At 37.3% G+C, this 7,809-nt stretch overlaps 1 long non-coding RNA gene across 1 annotated transcript; it reads right to left on the bottom strand.

Annotated features, from left to right (window-relative positions):
• Nucleotides 1-2,982: 2,982 nt before the first annotated feature.
• LOC129377664 (uncharacterized) lies at nucleotides 2,983-5,287 on the bottom strand. Its single transcript, XR_008607957.1, has 4 exons — nucleotides 5,197-5,287; nucleotides 4,910-5,112; nucleotides 4,387-4,511; nucleotides 2,983-3,388 (listed from the first exon to the last, which is right to left on the bottom strand). It is a non-coding gene; the product is annotated as an uncharacterized LOC129377664 (long non-coding RNA).
• Between the last annotated feature and the right edge of the window lie 2,522 nt (nucleotides 5,288-7,809).

Genomic DNA, 7,809 nt, shown 5'->3' with positions numbered 1-7,809 from the left:
AACCTTTAGCTCATCAAGGATGGACTGGACAACTGTTGGTGGTTCTGGATGCCTGCGAATGCTGCCTTCATGCATGTCTGCTGAACTTCTCTGAAACTGAACTTTACACAATTGGTCAATATTTACAGAGTCAACTTCTGTCAAAAGTCCAAGTCTGATGCTGGCTTGCATCCTCATCACACGAGTTCATGGCCTGGACAGGAAAGACATGCCTCTCATACATCATCTACCAATGGCCCAGGTAAAGGGGCGTGGCCAGAGTCCAGTAGGACAGTTTTCACTGAGTTCAACGTCCTTTTGCCATTACTGTAGCAGCAGATGAGGTTTGGCACATGAACCGTCTCTTTCCCTTCCATCCTGACAAACAAAAGCATGTCTGATAAACTAACTGTCTGCATTCATTGTGGTTTTAAATTTGCCATGCACTGGTTCCTAGCATGTTTTTTTAAAATCACATTCATTCCAAAGAGAAAAGGCACAGATGAGGCCTGTGCTGAATCTTTAGGTACAAGAAACTCTCTTTCTGCAGGGTCAGACCCACAGAATAGCTTCAAGCTCGACATAACCGCTGGTCCATTACCGGCTGGGAAAAGCAGGATGAATGGTGCTGAGTGTTGCTGACCAGTGTTTGTCCCTCTGAAATGGTTCTCACTGGACTTTCATATCCTGTAGTTTTATTTCCTCCTTCTTACATTTACTAACTGCCCCCTTTAAAGCTACATCTCTGTCCAGGTTTTATATCAGAGAGCCGAATTGCTTGGCTCCTGACAACTTTTCTAGTTTTCCTGCCCCTCAGGATAAACCGTAACAACAGATAGGCTGACCATCATGTGTGGTTTAACTCTTTGAGTCCTGGTGAAGACACACAGTTGATGACGCAGTGAATGGTTTCTCTAACTCAGCCAGCTGCTCCCCCTGGTGGGCAACAGCACGTTGCACCTCATCTGAAGCTGAAGGGGGATCTTTGTGTGTGGTTCGGATGCTCCTGACTGAACCAAATTGTTCCTTTAGCAGAATGTGATCAGTTGTCCCCCATTTCCCACAGGAGAGATTCATTTCTCACATATAGCAACAGTCTGGTTTCTCTCTGACCATTTTTCTTCAGAAAGGCCTTAAATCTTCAATAAACTTGTGTCAATCTGGGGAAACTTTTATAAAACCAATACAAAAACCTGTTTTCATTTTTCCTAAGAAAACTATTCAAATTATAACTGCATCTGATTATTTTCATCCAACTAAAGGAATATTTCTTTCCATATTCAGTAGAATCACAACCTCCCTCCAGGTTCTGAATAGATGAAGTTAAAGAGGCAAACTATGAATTAAGTGAAGGATTTATTTAAAAACCAAACGTCAGGACGAATATTGAAAACAGTTGGACTGCAGGTTCAAAATAATTGCATAAAATTCAGGTTTTATATTGTTGAGGAAAGAAATTCTATGTCCAACAGACAAACCAGATTTAGGTGCAAAATGTGTGAATTATCCAAAACAAAAGACCTTGTAAAATGCTGCCTGAAGCTGATTAGAAAGTGTCAAAATTCACTGTGAGAAAAATCCTGTTCATCACCTGAAAGGACAGGAAGAAGAAATGACTCCGAAACCAACAGCTGCCGTTTGCAAATGCAGTCAGAGACATTAATCATCAGGTATTTCCTGATAAAACTAAAACTGAAGTGTTTGGCAATGATAACTATCATTACATTAGAAGGAAAAGGCTCAAATCATCACTATGGCAGCATGTTGATGTGAAGGAGTCATTTCTTTTGTGCTCCTCACAAGACGATGAAGAAACATGATGTGGAAATATGGAAGCAGCAGGTCATGACAACAACCAGGAAATGATCAAGTTTAGAAATATCACAGAACTATCTAATAATTATCACTGGACTAACTCATTATGATGCATTTTTCATCAGAGTAGTAAAATTATCTTCCTTTCTTATTCACAGGCGGTTTGTCTTGATGACAGGTGTGCAGAGATCCTCAGAGAAACAGGATGACTCACTCCAACCTTGGCACACTGACACAGCAGGATCACTACAATTTCCAACACCAAATTAAAAATAAACTGATGTTATTTAAATATAATTCACTGAGTTGGTTTTAACATAAAGTATTTTACCTTGAAAATGTTTTCAAGGTAAAATATCTGGAAGATGTTTAATTTTTGATTAATAACATTTTAGCTTATTAGAAATGATAATAAGCTGTGGTCAGCTTATCATTTTTAATGATAAAAAAATCATCATTATCATAATAATAACATTTTTAGAATTTTTAATGATAATAATCATTAGAACTGGTTTCTAATGATAGCTTATTAAATTACTGAATTAGAAAATTCAGTAATTTTGTTTTACTGGAACAAAATTACATTACAGGTGGATTTAATTTGATATTATTACATGTTTGTGCAGCTAAAATAAATCATCAACATTTGCAGTGAAAAAAAAAAAAACTCCTGAAAGTAATTTTACTTTGGAAAAAATCCAAATGTGCCGACATCAGCATTTGTGTTTTTGCTTTATATTTGATATGGTGTCAGATGACAAAAATATTTTAAAGAATGTATTTTACGCAGCTACTTTAATACCTTAAAGAAATTCTGATGCAGTGACTGAAGCTGCTGACGGTTAATAATTATATTTATTGAGTCAGCGATTCCAGGATGTGGGAATAAATGAAAGGCATCACATCATCTTGGTTAGTCAGTAACTCATGTGATCGGTTCAATCTTAACACGTTCCTGGCAACTTTGAACCAAAAATAAGAATAAAGACTCCTGGTTTCCTGCTGGTGGACGTGTTTCACAGAAACACACTCAGGTGATTAAACCTTTCAGGAAGCATCTTTTTACAAAAACTGAGTCGTTTTCTGCAACCAATTTGTCTGTTGTGTGATTTCTGATTTCACGTCATTCAAACCCATTCTGCTTTATGGTCAAAGTTTTCTTTACCTGAATTAATAACGTCAAAAAGACACAAAAACTGAGCTAATCAGTTGTTATTTGTTGTCAACAGTAATTCGGCACAGAGATGACTTTTGATGATGTCGAGTTTTATTAACAATCTAGTCCAAAGTGTTTAATTTAAGTTTTACTCATTAAATATCTGTAAAAGATTCTTGGTTTTGAAACTTGCAAAGTGTGTTTATTCAGATTTAAAAATAAAAACGTAGTCAGTACAGCAGCACCAGTGCAAAATCAGATACTAATCAAAGAAGTAGCTCAAAACTAATTTCCAGGAACTTAAAAAATGGATTTTTGGTTGGAGATAAATCTAATATTTCACCAGGATCATGATGAAATCTTTTCCTGCTCTTCGTCACAATTAACTTCAGTGGTTTTATTATTGTGTTTTTCACATACAGCTTATTTCGTTGCATCCTGAGAACAAGAAAAAGAGAAATTTGATTAAAACATGCAAATACAAAAATCAATCAAATGTGCAAATGAACACAGTACAAATACTTCAAGACTTTGTGATTTCAAAATTTTGTTTGTGCATTAAAATGAGATCTAGAACAAAAATATAGTTTTCACTTTCTGCAGGTGAAAAACTTTATTTAAGGTGGTTTTGAGTGATTTGACTGAGAACCCTGATTGGTACCTTTAAATTACAGCAGATTCAATCGAGGTGAGTTTTAGGCAAACTTTAGAAATTAATGCTCAAAAGACAGAAACTGGTAACGTCTTAAAAAGTTGTTGGAATAATTGTATATAAGTTATCCCATGTATTGTTGTTTCTTGTATGTTGAGTTGGTGCGGCCCTGAGTGTGAAGTGGGTGCAAGAGTCGGTTTAACAGCGGGAGAGGAAGAGCTGTAAAGATCTCAACCAGACGGCTTTAAGCAGGTCAAGAGGTCGCACCAGCAACCAGTTCTTGTTTTTCTTACTATGTATGTTGGAATGTGTTTATCTCTGAGTTGCAGCCATTTGTTACCCTTCCCCCTATAGAGGCTGTGACTTTCATGTAACCAGGACATAAAAGGCGTTGAGAGCCAAGACGTACTCAGAGTGTGTTGGAGATTGTAACTGATGTACGTCTCTGGGGCACTCTCCTCGCGAGTAAAACTTAACTGATGTGTTCTGTCTTTCTTTCCAGGTAGTGTTTTACTAATGTTAGGGGTTTAAACCTGACAAAAGTCTTTTTAGATATTGACAAATATCTAAAATATATTAAGTTATGTCAGTGTGATAAAAGTGATTTCTCTAAAAATGAATTAATAACTAACAAAAAAATCAGTGACTGGCAAAACCATGAGCTGTTATGAAACATATTTTCATAAGAAATCTGGCCACTAAACCACAGATCAGCTGATTTACTGACTAAGGCTAAAGCTGCATGTTATGCACACGGTAGAGGGGAGGGAGCGTCATCCTGCACCTTTAGGAGGGTTTGGGAGGATATAAAAGTTGACAGACAGATTCTGCTGCTACGTTCACAATGGCTTCATGGAAACTGCTGCAGGTTCTGGCTTTGCTGAGCCTCCTTTTCGCAGGTAAGTCCTTCTTTTGTTTAGAAACATTGAAAAAAGGATAAAGTTTAACTGCAGTCAAAGCATTGCATTGCTTAGACAGAAAAATAAGCAATGCAGTTGTGTGATATTAAATCACACAACTGATTAAATATCAGACTAAAATATACCTTTTATGCACATTAAACTCATCTATTTAATTCAACATATTTGATTTGTTATTAAAAATAACTAACATCTATAACTTTAAGAAACTTGAGATATGCACGGTATTTTAAAAAAAAAACATATTACTATGGAAAATAACAGATTTTTTAAACGTTTCTGATGGTTTTTTCTCTCCTATTCAGAGTCACACGCACAACTTAGCGGTATGTAGATGATTAAATCTCACGTTTTTTTTAAAGAATGTTAGAAATAAAACAAACTGACCTGATTTCTCTTGCAGAGTGCGGCATCGCTCCTCAAATTCCCAAAATAGTTGGCGGTCAGAATGCGTCGTCGGGAAGATGGCCTTGGAAGGTCAGCCTGCAGTGGAATGGATCCGGGCATTGGTGTGGCGGCTCCCTGATCGCCAAGAGCTGGGTGCTGACTGCAGCTCACTGCGTCAGCCGGTCAGTAGAGAAATGATCTGACTATAAGAGCAAACATTACTTTACAAATGATTTACAGTAGAGTAGCTGACATTCCTGACATATTTGACTTGAAATGCTGCATACACTCTGTCACATCCGCCAGGACGCCATATTTAAAAGGACACGTAGACAAAAGGATTCCAAGAAAAAAATTCCTTTATTCATTTTTTTCTTTTCTTTTAGACTTCCTTGTCCTTTTCTACTTGTTTTTTTTTCTGTAAAGGAAGGAAAGAACCCCTCTTCCCGTGTCCCAAAACGTAACAAAAAAAGTAAGAGAAAAAAGTTCAACAGAAAGATGGACCTGGTGAGCCGGTCCAAAGAAACAAAAAGGTACAGCAAGGGGCCAACCCTATACAGGGCCGTCGAAGCCCCTGCTAGTACCAGACTAAAGAAAATAGGGAAAAATAATATAGGCTATTAACACAAAAATGACCGAAAACAGGACAACCGGACTCACCAAGCCAAAACAAACCAAAAAAACAACCAAAAAAATCCCCATGGCAGGCAGGAGGCGTCACATGGGTCCAAAGGCCGACAAAGTTGGAGGAGCCTCCTCCGGGCGCATCCCTCTTGGAGGTGGAGGTGGAGGTGGATGAGCGAGCGAGAGAGAGAGCGGCTGGGTGGGCCATTACAACCCAGCCTATATATATATATATATATAGGCCATCCTCGCCCACCAATTAAAGCCAAACTAATTACAAAAAGAATCACTACACTAAAAATATATTAAACACAAAACCACTCAACTTAAATCAATACAAGATTATTTAAGAAAATAAAAATAATTAGAGAGTGCCCAAAGAACATAACAACTCTAAAACATTTAGAGCATTTAGTTGAGTCGACCACCTTCTACTGTTAAAGTCAAATAAATTTGATTTTGAAGCTAAATGTGTGAAAGATAAACTTACAGCAGGAAGTTAACCTTTTTATTAAGAGTTGAATAAACAGAGTTTTTAGGCTACAGTTTGCAAAGCTTGAGGAAAATGTCCTGATCACACTAAATGTTTCTGAGCTGAATTCATTGAGATGTTTCATGAAACTCCTCATCAGATCAGGAATTTGGTTCATGTGATTTGAAACAAGAATTTAAATGATTCAATGGTAAAATAAGTTATTTTAACTTGATATTGTGAGCAAAATAATAGAGAAATGTGTCTCTTTAACTGGTCAGTTTTGTTTTGTTTAAATTGCTGCAATAAGTTACAAATCATAACTCAAGGTTAATGAACTTAAAAAAGAATGTTTAGACAATTTGTCTCTGGGTGTTAAATCAACTTCATAAACTTTAATTTCTGAGTTAAAAGCAAAATAGTTTTCTTGTTGAATTATCAAGTTACACGAACTTATGACGTTTTATAGTGTAGTTACTGTACTCAATGTTAGAAAGAAAGAACAAAGCAGGGAAATCTAAATTAAATTTAAAATATATATATATATATATATAATATATATATATATATATATATATATATATATATATATTTTTTTTTTTTTTTTTTTTTTTTTTTTTTGGAGGTTCTCAGTAGAACCTCCAATAGCTGACTGGATAGCTCAATACATAAGGCATCAGTATATCACCCAAGAGGGCAGGGTTCGAATCCAGTCTGGGTCCTTAGGCAAGACCCTTCAAGCTACTGCCTACCTCATACCATGAGAGATACTAAGTTGCGTAACATGCCGGCTCAGACGTCGCCCGGCCAAACAAGGTCTGCGTCAGGTGTTGGGGAACCAGAGCACCTTGATGACAAATGGGCTACTGGAACAAGACGGAAATGGGCGAGAGATGAAAATGTGGATCTGTTGGAATGCTACTACTCAAGTAACCCTAGTGAGAGAGGTTACATGCAAAGACTGGGGAAAGGAATGTTACTTCGACATCCCCACACTAAGCGCTAAACAACTAGTAGCTCAGTGTTCCAACATCCGCAAACGGCAACTGCTATCACAACTTGAGACGAGATACAACACAAATGCTACGGCAAAAGGGAGGAACCCGGATGTCAGAACTGTGGACTTAACTACAAGTCCCCACCCAGTAAGGGGATACACGGCCCCAATGAGCGAAACAGAGCTGAACGAGACAGCTGCTGACCTGAGAGTGAGAATCATGACCCGAATGACAACCAGGCCTCCTCGCAGCTCAGACCTCCAGTTGTAGGCCTGGCTGAACACAGACACAGAATCAGAAGTAACATCTCCATTCCAAATCTATTTAAAACTTCAGTAGGCATAGTATGTAATTATATACATTTTCTTGTTTAATAACTGTTGTTGTATTGGTATTACTCTTTAAAAAAGAAAAAAATCAATAGGAGGAGGAGGAGGAGGGGGAGGAGGGTGGGGCTGGTGGGTGGGTGGGGTTAAATAGAGGTAAAAAGGGCGTGGCACCTGTCAAAATGAGATTTGATGACAACCTACCCCTAATGTCTCTCTCAGGTGGAAAACTGTTTCCTTCAGTCCTTCTGTAATTTTGCAAATGTTCTTGTTTCTGTGAATCATTTCTAGTGATTTTAATCATTTAATAAATTCAGTCCAGCATCACACCGATGCTTTTGTCCTTATTTAACACAATATTATTGAACCAATGACGAGCGTTACTGATTGGTTTAACTATAAGTTGAGTTTTTTGTTTTTTTATTTTATTTTGAGAGATTGGTGATCAGCTGATATTTACATGTGAATCCGATCTTATAT

This window comes from Poeciliopsis prolifica, unplaced genomic scaffold (assembly GCF_027474105.1).
Source record: "Poeciliopsis prolifica strain line A6 unplaced genomic scaffold, Auburn_PproV2 SCAFFOLD049, whole genome shotgun sequence".
Lineage (NCBI taxonomy): Eukaryota > Metazoa > Chordata > Actinopteri > Cyprinodontiformes > Poeciliidae > Poeciliopsis > Poeciliopsis prolifica.
This window is presented reverse-complemented; position numbering and strand designations above follow the sequence as displayed.